This window comes from Schistocerca cancellata, unplaced genomic scaffold (assembly GCF_023864275.1).
Source record: "Schistocerca cancellata isolate TAMUIC-IGC-003103 unplaced genomic scaffold, iqSchCanc2.1 HiC_scaffold_1085, whole genome shotgun sequence".
Taxonomy (NCBI): Eukaryota; Metazoa; Arthropoda; class Insecta; order Orthoptera; family Acrididae; genus Schistocerca; species Schistocerca cancellata.
Genome location: NW_026047084.1, coordinates 17,309 through 26,838, shown reverse-complemented (window position 1 = coordinate 26,838; position 9,530 = coordinate 17,309). Strand labels below are relative to the sequence as shown.

At 53.9% G+C, this 9,530-nt stretch overlaps 24 non-coding genes across 24 annotated transcripts; 19 read left to right on the top strand and 5 right to left on the bottom strand.

Moving 5' to 3' along the window:
• The first annotated feature begins 91 nt into the window (after window positions 1-91).
• On the top strand, window positions 92-165 carry Trnai-aau (transfer RNA isoleucine (anticodon AAU)). Its single transcript has one exon. It is a non-coding gene; the product is annotated as a tRNA-Ile (tRNA).
• Window positions 166-747: 582 nt separating this feature from the next.
• Trnag-ucc (transfer RNA glycine (anticodon UCC)) lies at window positions 748-819 on the bottom strand. Its single transcript has one exon. It is a non-coding gene; the product is annotated as a tRNA-Gly (tRNA).
• Window positions 820-1,180: 361 nt separating this feature from the next.
• Trnag-gcc (transfer RNA glycine (anticodon GCC)) lies at window positions 1,181-1,254 on the top strand. The gene has a single exon. It is a non-coding gene; the product is annotated as a tRNA-Gly (tRNA).
• A 157-nt stretch (window positions 1,255-1,411) lies between these two features.
• Window positions 1,412-1,484, top strand: Trnam-cau (transfer RNA methionine (anticodon CAU)). Its single transcript has one exon. It is a non-coding gene; the product is annotated as a tRNA-Met (tRNA).
• A 305-nt stretch (window positions 1,485-1,789) lies between these two features.
• Window positions 1,790-1,861, top strand: Trnae-uuc (transfer RNA glutamic acid (anticodon UUC)). The gene has a single exon. It is a non-coding gene; the product is annotated as a tRNA-Glu (tRNA).
• A 199-nt stretch (window positions 1,862-2,060) lies between these two features.
• Trnai-aau (transfer RNA isoleucine (anticodon AAU)) lies at window positions 2,061-2,134 on the top strand. The gene has a single exon. It is a non-coding gene; the product is annotated as a tRNA-Ile (tRNA).
• A 583-nt stretch (window positions 2,135-2,717) lies between these two features.
• Trnag-ucc (transfer RNA glycine (anticodon UCC)) lies at window positions 2,718-2,789 on the bottom strand. Its single transcript has one exon. It is a non-coding gene; the product is annotated as a tRNA-Gly (tRNA).
• Window positions 2,790-3,150: 361 nt separating this feature from the next.
• On the top strand, window positions 3,151-3,224 carry Trnag-gcc (transfer RNA glycine (anticodon GCC)). The gene has a single exon. It is a non-coding gene; the product is annotated as a tRNA-Gly (tRNA).
• A 157-nt stretch (window positions 3,225-3,381) lies between these two features.
• Window positions 3,382-3,454, top strand: Trnam-cau (transfer RNA methionine (anticodon CAU)). The gene has a single exon. It is a non-coding gene; the product is annotated as a tRNA-Met (tRNA).
• A 305-nt stretch (window positions 3,455-3,759) lies between these two features.
• Trnae-uuc (transfer RNA glutamic acid (anticodon UUC)) lies at window positions 3,760-3,831 on the top strand. The gene has a single exon. It is a non-coding gene; the product is annotated as a tRNA-Glu (tRNA).
• Window positions 3,832-4,030: 199 nt separating this feature from the next.
• On the top strand, window positions 4,031-4,104 carry Trnai-aau (transfer RNA isoleucine (anticodon AAU)). Its single transcript has one exon. It is a non-coding gene; the product is annotated as a tRNA-Ile (tRNA).
• Window positions 4,105-4,686: 582 nt separating this feature from the next.
• On the bottom strand, window positions 4,687-4,758 carry Trnag-ucc (transfer RNA glycine (anticodon UCC)). The gene has a single exon. It is a non-coding gene; the product is annotated as a tRNA-Gly (tRNA).
• A 361-nt stretch (window positions 4,759-5,119) lies between these two features.
• On the top strand, window positions 5,120-5,193 carry Trnag-gcc (transfer RNA glycine (anticodon GCC)). Its single transcript has one exon. It is a non-coding gene; the product is annotated as a tRNA-Gly (tRNA).
• A 157-nt stretch (window positions 5,194-5,350) lies between these two features.
• On the top strand, window positions 5,351-5,423 carry Trnam-cau (transfer RNA methionine (anticodon CAU)). Its single transcript has one exon. It is a non-coding gene; the product is annotated as a tRNA-Met (tRNA).
• A 305-nt stretch (window positions 5,424-5,728) lies between these two features.
• Window positions 5,729-5,800, top strand: Trnae-uuc (transfer RNA glutamic acid (anticodon UUC)). The gene has a single exon. It is a non-coding gene; the product is annotated as a tRNA-Glu (tRNA).
• A 199-nt stretch (window positions 5,801-5,999) lies between these two features.
• Window positions 6,000-6,073, top strand: Trnai-aau (transfer RNA isoleucine (anticodon AAU)). Its single transcript has one exon. It is a non-coding gene; the product is annotated as a tRNA-Ile (tRNA).
• A 582-nt stretch (window positions 6,074-6,655) lies between these two features.
• Trnag-ucc (transfer RNA glycine (anticodon UCC)) lies at window positions 6,656-6,727 on the bottom strand. Its single transcript has one exon. It is a non-coding gene; the product is annotated as a tRNA-Gly (tRNA).
• Window positions 6,728-7,088: 361 nt separating this feature from the next.
• Trnag-gcc (transfer RNA glycine (anticodon GCC)) lies at window positions 7,089-7,159 on the top strand. Its single transcript has one exon. It is a non-coding gene; the product is annotated as a tRNA-Gly (tRNA).
• A 160-nt stretch (window positions 7,160-7,319) lies between these two features.
• On the top strand, window positions 7,320-7,392 carry Trnam-cau (transfer RNA methionine (anticodon CAU)). The gene has a single exon. It is a non-coding gene; the product is annotated as a tRNA-Met (tRNA).
• Window positions 7,393-7,697: 305 nt separating this feature from the next.
• Trnae-uuc (transfer RNA glutamic acid (anticodon UUC)) lies at window positions 7,698-7,769 on the top strand. Its single transcript has one exon. It is a non-coding gene; the product is annotated as a tRNA-Glu (tRNA).
• Window positions 7,770-7,968: 199 nt separating this feature from the next.
• Window positions 7,969-8,042, top strand: Trnai-aau (transfer RNA isoleucine (anticodon AAU)). Its single transcript has one exon. It is a non-coding gene; the product is annotated as a tRNA-Ile (tRNA).
• Window positions 8,043-8,625: 583 nt separating this feature from the next.
• On the bottom strand, window positions 8,626-8,697 carry Trnag-ucc (transfer RNA glycine (anticodon UCC)). Its single transcript has one exon. It is a non-coding gene; the product is annotated as a tRNA-Gly (tRNA).
• A 361-nt stretch (window positions 8,698-9,058) lies between these two features.
• Window positions 9,059-9,129, top strand: Trnag-gcc (transfer RNA glycine (anticodon GCC)). The gene has a single exon. It is a non-coding gene; the product is annotated as a tRNA-Gly (tRNA).
• Window positions 9,130-9,289: 160 nt separating this feature from the next.
• On the top strand, window positions 9,290-9,362 carry Trnam-cau (transfer RNA methionine (anticodon CAU)). Its single transcript has one exon. It is a non-coding gene; the product is annotated as a tRNA-Met (tRNA).
• Window positions 9,363-9,530: the final 168 nt, after the last annotated feature.

Below are 9,530 nucleotides of genomic sequence, written 5' to 3'. Positions count from 1 at the left end.
CTAGGGAAGCAGACACACGACGACCATAGAAATGGTGTATGGCTTCATGCCAGCTGTTTCCAGTTTAGGGCTGAGCAACTGCATCTGCCGAGGCCCGTTAGCTCAGTTGGTTAGAGCGTCGTGCTAATAACGCGAAGGTCGCGGGTTCGATCCCCCCACGGGCCACTACTCTTTTACTACTACGAAAAGGCAGCGCCGATTTCAGCTGGCGAGTGTGATGACCAAAAGATCATCACCATGCGTGGAAGTTGACAGAGGATCCGAACCCGACTTGTCGGGAAGCGCTACAGCATTCACTCGGCAATGGGCATAATATTTTGAATACACTGGTTCTCAACCGATGAAGAGAAAATGAAAGAAAATGTCTGATTGCCGATGCGTAACAACTTTGGCCCTTGTCAGTACTTGGGCGGGTGAGCGCGTGGGAACACAGTGTACTATTGGCAGTTTTACTTCCTATTTTTCTTTTCGGAGCTACAGCCCGATTCGGTGAGGGAGACGCCACCGTGAAATGAAGGGGCGTGCTGTGTGTCCATCGCCTCGCCTCTCCTCCCCTCTCTCAGTCGTTTATCGTGCTTGTCGTTTTGATATAGGCCGATTTGAGAGCGTCAGCTCTCGCGTCAGCTGAGCAAAGTCGAGACAAGTCGAGACACACTAAGGGCTGGTATGCAGCGAGTAAGAGGGGGGAAAAAACAATAATTTAAGAGCGCGCGGCAAAAGTACTCATACGCGAAATTAAAAGCCTGCTGCGGTGGCCGGGAATCGAACCCGGATCAACTGCTTGGAAGGCAACTATGCTGACCATTACACCACCACCGCACAAGCGAGCGCCCCGCCTCCGCGCTGTGTCGGCTTCCCGCCTGTCGGCAGCGGCCGAAGGTGATCGTACCTGGCAGGCGCATTTCGAGGTAGGCTAGGGGAGCACATCCAGACGCATTCGGACAGCGTATCCGCGCACATTTCGCATCCTTTGGCAAGAGTCGGCGCCGGCGACGCAACAGTACGCAGAGGACCGCGTTCTGGAGGCATTTTTAAGCAGTGCCGTGCAGTGCAGTGCAGTGCAGTGCAGGATTCAGCGTCTGCAGCGTCTTCTGCACAGAATGCTACGGCGCTTGACGGCAGCCCCACTTTCCCTTGAGACATCTGCTCGGGAAGCAGCGCGAAGTTACCGCTGGCCAGAGCATCGGTGGTTCAGTGGTAGAATGCTCGCCTGCCACGCGGGCGGCCCGGGTTCGATTCCCGGCCGATGGATCATTTTGCTTTCCCGCGATAATGCTGCCGCAACACCGCAATCAACTGGGCCGGCAATGAACGTGTAGCAACAGAACACGTTATCCAGGAAGTACAGTGTTTCTACGTCTAATATTGGGTACGCAACTTACCCAGTTTCCAGGAGAAACGGTTCACCCGTGCCTCGGTAGCGCAGTAGGCAGCGCGTAAGTCTCATAATCTTAAGGTCGTGAGTTCGATCCTCACCCGGGGCATTTAATTTTCTGTGACTGATGGTGGTGCTGTTGCTAGGGCGCCAACGTATTTCTTGTTTGTTATCCACAACGTTTCAACGCTTCAGCGGGAAAATGTTTACTTCCGCTTATTGCTACTTACAGCTTCCCTTTTCCTCTTCTTCCAGCACAGCATGAAGCCAAAAGCATTGCTCTGCGACGTTTGAGGTGCGCGCCTTGCCAGTCAGTATGTGCAAAGATGCTCGCAAAGAGAGAAGGGCGCCGACGTGGCACTCGACACGAAATGCGACAAGCGACCGTACGAACGGTCCAATGGAACGGCCACATCCGGTGTGGTCTAGTGGCTAGGATACCTGGCTTTCACCCAGGAGGCCCGGGTTCGATTCCCGGTACCGGAACGTAATTTTTTTCCACACGAATCGTGACAAGTTTGAGCTGTCCGAGCGGCCGTTTCCCGTCCTGCTCGCAATATAGCTACTGTTTCGTGACCGTCAGCAGAATATAGACTAGGGAAGCAGACACACGACGACCATAGAAATGGTGTATGGCTTCATGCCAGCTGTTTCCAGTTTAGGGCTGAGCAACTGCATCTGCCGAGGCCCTTTAGCTCAGTTGGTTAGAGCGTCGTGCTAATAACGCGAAGGTCGCGGGTTCGATCCCCCCACGGGCCACTACTCTTTTACTACTACGAAAAGGCAGCGCCGATTTCAGCTGGCGAGTGTGATGACCAAAAGATCATCACCATGCGTGGAAGTTGACAGAGGATCCGAACCCGACTTGTCGGGAAGCGCTACAGCATTCACTCGGCAATGGGCATAATATTTTGAATACACTGGTTCTCAACCGATGAAGAGAAAATGAAAGAAAATGTCTGATTGCCGATGCGTAACAACTTTGGCCCTTGTCAGTACTTGGGCGGGTGAGCGCGTGGGAACACAGTGTACTATTGGCAGTTTTACTTCCTATTTTTCTTTTCGGAGCTACAGCCCGATTCGGTGAGGGAGACGCCACCGTGAAATGAAGGGGCGTGCTGTGTGTCCATCGCCTCGCCTCTCCTCCCCTCTCTCAGTCGTTTATCGTGCTTGTCGTTTTGATATAGGCCGATTTGAGAGCGTCAGCTCTCGCGTCAGCTGAGCAAAGTCGAGACAAGTCGAGACACACTAAGGGCTGGTATGCAGCGAGTAAGAGGGGGGAAAAAAACAATAATTTAAGAGCGCGCGGCAAAAGTACTCATACGCGAAATTAAAAGCCTGCTGCGGTGGCCGGGAATCGAACCCGGATCAACTGCTTGGAAGGCAACTATGCTGACCATTACACCACCACCGCACAAGCGAGCGCCCCGCCTCCGCGCTGTGTCGGCTTCCCGCCTGTCGGCAGCGGCCGAAGGTGATCGTACCTGGCAGGCGCATTTCGAGGTAGGCTAGGGGAGCACATCCAGACGCATTCGGACAGCGTATCCGCGCACATTTCGCATCCTTTGGCAAGAGTCGGCGCCGGCGACGCAACAGTACGCAGAGGACCGCGTTCTGGAGGCATTTTTAAGCAGTGCCGTGCAGTGCAGTGCAGTGCAGTGCAGGATTCAGCGTCTGCAGCGTCTTCTGCACAGAATGCTACGGCGCTTGACGGCAGCCCCACTTTCCCTTGAGACATCTGCTCGGGAAGCAGCGCGAAGTTACCGCTGGCCAGAGCATCGGTGGTTCAGTGGTAGAATGCTCGCCTGCCACGCGGGCGGCCCGGGTTCGATTCCCGGCCGATGGATCATTTTGCTTTCCCGCGATAATGCTGCCGCAACACCGCAATCAACTGGGCCGGCAATGAACGTGTAGCAACAGAACACGTTATCCAGGAAGTACAGTGTTTCTACGTCTAATATTGGGTACGCAACTTACCCAGTTTCCAGGAGAAACGGTTCACCCGTGCCTCGGTAGCGCAGTAGGCAGCGCGTAAGTCTCATAATCTTAAGGTCGTGAGTTCGATCCTCACCCGGGGCATTTAATTTTCTGTGACTGATGGTGGTGCTGTTGCTAGGGCGCCAACGTATTTCTTGTTTGTTATCCACAACGTTTCAACGCTTCAGCGGGAAAATGTTTACTTCCGCTTATTGCTACTTACAGCTTCCCTTTTCCTCTTCTTCCAGCACAGCATGAAGCCAAAAGCATTGCTCTGCGACGTTTGAGGTGCGCGCCTTGCCAGTCAGTATGTGCAAAGATGCTCGCAAAGAGAGAAGGGCGCCGACGTGGCACTCGACACGAAATGCGACAAGCGACCGTACGAACGGTCCAATGGAACGGCCACATCCGGTGTGGTCTAGTGGCTAGGATACCTGGCTTTCACCCAGGAGGCCCGGGTTCGATTCCCGGTACCGGAACGTAATTTTTTTCCACACGAATCGTGACAAGTTTGAGCTGTCCGAGCGGCCGTTTCCCGTCCTGCTCGCAATATAGCTACTGTTTCGTGACCGTCAGCAGAATATAGACTAGGGAAGCAGACACACGACGACCATAGAAATGGTGTATGGCTTCATGCCAGCTGTTTCCAGTTTAGGGCTGAGCAACTGCATCTGCCGAGGCCCGTTAGCTCAGTTGGTTAGAGCGTCGTGCTAATAACGCGAAGGTCGCGGGTTCGATCCCCCCACGGGCCACTACTCTTTTACTACTACGAAAAGGCAGCGCCGATTTCAGCTGGCGAGTGTGATGACCAAAAGATCATCACCATGCGTGGAAGTTGACAGAGGATCCGAACCCGACTTGTCGGGAAGCGCTACAGCATTCACTCGGCAATGGGCATAATATTTTGAATACACTGGTTCTCAACCGATGAAGAGAAAATGAAAGAAAATGTCTGATTGCCGATGCGTAACAACTTTGGCCCTTGTCAGTACTTGGGCGGGTGAGCGCGTGGGAACACAGTGTACTATTGGCAGTTTTACTTCCTATTTTTCTTTTCGGAGCTACAGCCCGATTCGGTGAGGGAGACGCCACCGTGAAATGAAGGGGCGTGCTGTGTGTCCATCGCCTCGCCTCTCCTCCCCTCTCTCAGTCGTTTATCGTGCTTGTCGTTTTGATATAGGCCGATTTGAGAGCGTCAGCTCTCGCGTCAGCTGAGCAAAGTCGAGACAAGTCGAGACACACTAAGGGCTGGTATGCAGCGAGTAAGAGGGGGGAAAAAACAATAATTTAAGAGCGCGCGGCAAAAGTACTCATACGCGAAATTAAAAGCCTGCTGCGGTGGCCGGGAATCGAACCCGGATCAACTGCTTGGAAGGCAACTATGCTGACCATTACACCACCACCGCACAAGCGAGCGCCCCGCCTCCGCGCTGTGTCGGCTTCCCGCCTGTCGGCAGCGGCCGAAGGTGATCGTACCTGGCAGGCGCATTTCGAGGTAGGCTAGGGGAGCACATCCAGACGCATTCGGACAGCGTATCCGCGCACATTTCGCATCCTTTGGCAAGAGTCGGCGCCGGCGACGCAACAGTACGCAGAGGACCGCGTTCTGGAGGCATTTTTAAGCAGTGCCGTGCAGTGCAGTGCAGTGCAGTGCAGGATTCAGCGTCTGCAGCGTCTTCTGCACAGAATGCTACGGCGCTTGACGGCAGCCCCACTTTCCCTTGAGACATCTGCTCGGGAAGCAGCGCGAAGTTACCGCTGGCCAGAGCATCGGTGGTTCAGTGGTAGAATGCTCGCCTGCCACGCGGGCGGCCCGGGTTCGATTCCCGGCCGATGGATCATTTTGCTTTCCCGCGATAATGCTGCCGCAACACCGCAATCAACTGGGCCGGCAATGAACGTGTAGCAACAGAACACGTTATCCAGGAAGTACAGTGTTTCTACGTCTAATATTGGGTACGCAACTTACCCAGTTTCCAGGAGAAACGGTTCACCCGTGCCTCGGTAGCGCAGTAGGCAGCGCGTAAGTCTCATAATCTTAAGGTCGTGAGTTCGATCCTCACCCGGGGCATTTAATTTTCTGTGACTGATGGTGGTGCTGTTGCTAGGGCGCCAACGTATTTCTTGTTTGTTATCCACAACGTTTCAACGCTTCAGCGGGAAAATGTTTACTTCCGCTTATTGCTACTTACAGCTTCCCTTTTCCTCTTCTTCCAGCACAGCATGAAGCCAAAAGCATTGCTCTGCGACGTTTGAGGTGCGCGCCTTGCCAGTCAGTATGTGCAAAGATGCTCGCAAAGAGAGAAGGGCGCCGACGTGGCACTCGACACGAAATGCGACAAGCGACCGTACGAACGGTCCAATGGAACGGCCACATCCGGTGTGGTCTAGTGGCTAGGATACCTGGCTTTCACCCAGGAGGCCCGGGTTCGATTCCCGGTACCGGAACGTAATTTTTTTCCACACGAATCGTGACAAGTTTGAGCTGTCCGAGCGGCCGTTTCCCGTCCTGCTCGCAATATAGCTACTGTTTCGTGACCGTCAGCAGAATATAGACTAGGGAAGCAGACACACGACGACCATAGAAATGGTGTATGGCTTCATGCCAGCTGTTTCCAGTTTAGGGCTGAGCAACTGCATCTGCCGAGGCCCGTTAGCTCAGTTGGTTAGAGCGTCGTGCTAATAACGCGAAGGTCGCGGGTTCGATCCCCCCACGGGCCACTACTCTTTTACTACTACGAAAAGGCAGCGCCGATTTCAGCTGGCGAGTGTGATGACCAAAAGATCATCACCATGCGTGGAAGTTGACAGAGGATCCGAACCCGACTTGTCGGGAAGCGCTACAGCATTCACTCGGCAATGGGCATAATATTTTGAATACACTGGTTCTCAACCGATGAAGAGAAAATGAAAGAAAATGTCTGATTGCCGATGCGTAACAACTTTGGCCCTTGTCAGTACTTGGGCGGGTGAGCGCGTGGGAACACAGTGTACTATTGGCAGTTTTACTTCCTATTTTTCTTTTCGGAGCTACAGCCCGATTCGGTGAGGGAGACGCCACCGTGAAATGAAGGGGCGTGCTGTGTGTCCATCGCCTCGCCTCTCCTCCCCTCTCTCAGTCGTTTATCGTGCTTGTCGTTTTGATATAGGCCGATTTGAGAGCGTCAGCTCTCGCGTCAGCTGAGCAAAGTCGAGACAAGTCGAGACACACTAAGGGCTGGTATGCAGCGAGTAAGAGGGGGGAAAAAACAATAATTTAAGAGCGCGCGGCAAAAGTACTCATACGCGAAATTAAAAGCCTGCTGCGGTGGCCGGGAATCGAACCCGGATCAACTGCTTGGAAGGCAACTATGCTGACCATTACACCACCACCGCACAAGCGAGCGCCCCGCCTCCGCGCTGTGTCGGCTTCCCGCCTGTCGGCAGCGGCCGAAGGTGATCGTACCTGGCAGGCGCATTTCGAGGTAGGCTAGGGGAGCACATCCAGACGCATTCGGACAGCGTATCCGCGCACATTTCGCATCCTTTGGCAAGAGTCGGCGCCGGCGACGCAACAGTACGCAGAGGACCGCGTTCTGGAGGCATTTTTAAGCAGTGCCGTGCAGTGCAGTGCAGTGCAGTGCAGGATTCAGCGTCTGCAGCGTCTTCTGCACAGAATGCTACGGCGCTTGACGGCAGCCCCACTTTCCCTTGAGACATCTGCTCGGGAAGCAGCGCGAAGTTACCGCTGGCCAGAGCATCGGTGGTTCAGTGGTAGAATGCTCGCCTGCCACGCGGGCGGCCCGGGTTCGATTCCCGGCCGATGCATCATTTTGCTTTCCCGCGATAATGCTGCCGCAACACCGCAATCAACTGGGCCGGCAATGAACGTGTAGCAACAGAACACGTTATCCAGGAAGTACAGTGTTTCTACGTCTAATATTGGGTACGCAACTTACCCAGTTTCCAGGAGAAACGGTTCACCCGTGCCTCGGTAGCGCAGTAGGCAGCGCGTAAGTCTCATAATCTTAAGGTCGTGAGTTCGATCCTCACCCGGGGCATTTAATTTTCTGTGACTGATGGTGGTGCTGTTGCTAGGGCGCCAACGTATTTCTTGTTTGTTATCCACAACGTTTCAACGCTTCAGCGGGAAAATGTTTACTTCCGCTTATTGCTACTTACAGCTTCCCTTTTCCTCTTCTTCCAGCACAGCATGAAGCCAAAAGCATTGCTCTGCGACGTTTGAGGTGCGCGCCTTGCCAGTCAGTATGTGCAAAGATGCTCGCAAAGAGAGAAGGGCGCCGACGTGGCACTCGACACGAAATGCGACAAGCGACCGTACGAACGGTCCAATGGAACGGCCACATCCGGTGTGGTCTAGTGGCTAGGATACCTGGCTTTCACCCAGGAGGCCCGGGTTCGATTCCCGGTACCGGAACGTAATTTTTTTCCACACGAATCGTGACAAGTTTGAGCTGTCCGAGCGGCCGTTTCCCGTCCTGCTCGCAATATAGCTACTGTTTCGTGACCGTCAGCAGAATATAGACTAGGGAAGCAGACACACGACGACCATAGAAATGGTGTATGGCTTCATGCCAGCTGTTTCCAGTTTAGGGCTGAGCAACTGCATCTGCCGAGGCCCTTTAGCTCAGTTGGTTAGAGCGTCGTGCTAATAACGCGAAGGTCGCGGGTTCGATCCCCCCACGGGCCACTACTCTTTTACTACTACGAAAAGGCAGCGCCGATTTCAGCTGGCGAGTGTGATGACCAAAAGATCATCACCATGCGTGGAAGTTGACAGAGGAATCGAACCCGACTTGTCGGGAAGCGCTACAGCATTCACTCGGCAATGGGAATAATATTTTGAATACACTGGTTCTCAACCGATGAAGAGAAAATGAAAGAAAATGTCTGATTGCCGATGCGTAACAACTTTGGCCCTTGTCAGTACTTGGGCGGGTGAGCGCGTGGGAACACAGTGTACTATTGGCAGTTTTACTTCCTATTTTTCTTTTCGGAGCTACAGCCCGATTCGGTGAGGGAGACGCCACCGTGAAATGAAGGGGCGTGCTGTGTGTCCATCGCCTCGCCTCTCCTCCCCTCTCTCAGTCGTTTATCGTGCTTGTCGTTTTGATATAGGCCGATTTGAGAGCGTCAGCTCTCGCGTCAGCTGAGCAAAGTCGAGACAAGTCGAGACACACTAAGGGCTGGTATGCAGCGAGTAAGAGGGGGGAAAAAAACAATAATTTAAGAGCGCGCGGCAAAAGTACTCATACGCGAAATTAAAAGCCTGCTGCGGTGGCCGGGAATCGAACCCGGATCAACTGCTTGGAAGGCAACTATGCTGACCATTACACCACCACCGCACAAGCGAGCGCCCCGCCTCCGCGCTGTGTCGGCTTCCCGCCTGTCGGCAGCGGCCGAAGGTGATCGTACCTGGCAGGCGCATTTCGAGGTAGGCTAGGGGAGCACATCCAGACGCATTCGGACAGCGTATCCGCGCACATTTCGCATCCTTTGGCAAGAGTCGGCGCCGGCGACGCAACAGTACGCAGAGGACCGCGTTCTGGAGGCATTTTTAAGCAGTGCCGTGCAGTGCAGTGCAGTGCAGTGCAGGATTCAGCGTCTGCAGCGTCTTCTGCACAGAATGCTACGGCGCTTGACGGCAGCCCCACTTTCCCTTGAGACATCTGCTCGGGAAGCAGCGCGAAGTTACCGCTGGCCAGAGCATCGGTGGTTCAGTGGTAGAATGCTCGCCTGCCACGCGGGCGGCCCGGGTTCGATTCCCGGCCGATGCATCATTTTGCTTTCCCGCGATAATGCTGCCGCAACACCGCAATCAACTGGGCCGGCAATGAACGTGTAGCAACAGAACACGTTATCCAGGAAGTACAGTGTTTCTACGTCTAATATTGGGTACGCAACTTACCCAGTTTCCAGGAGAAACGGTTCACCCGTGCCTCGGTAGCGCAGTAGGCAGCGCGTAAGTCTCATAATCTTAAGGTCGTGAGTTCGATCCTCACCCGGGGCATTTAATTTTCTGTGACTGATGGTGGTGCTGTTGCTAGGGCGCCAACGTATTTCTTGTTTGTTATCCACAACGTTTCAACGCTTCAGCGGGAAAATGTTTACTTCCGCTTATTGCTACTTACAGCTTCCCTTTTCCTCTTCTTCCAGCACAGCATGAAGCCAAAAGCAT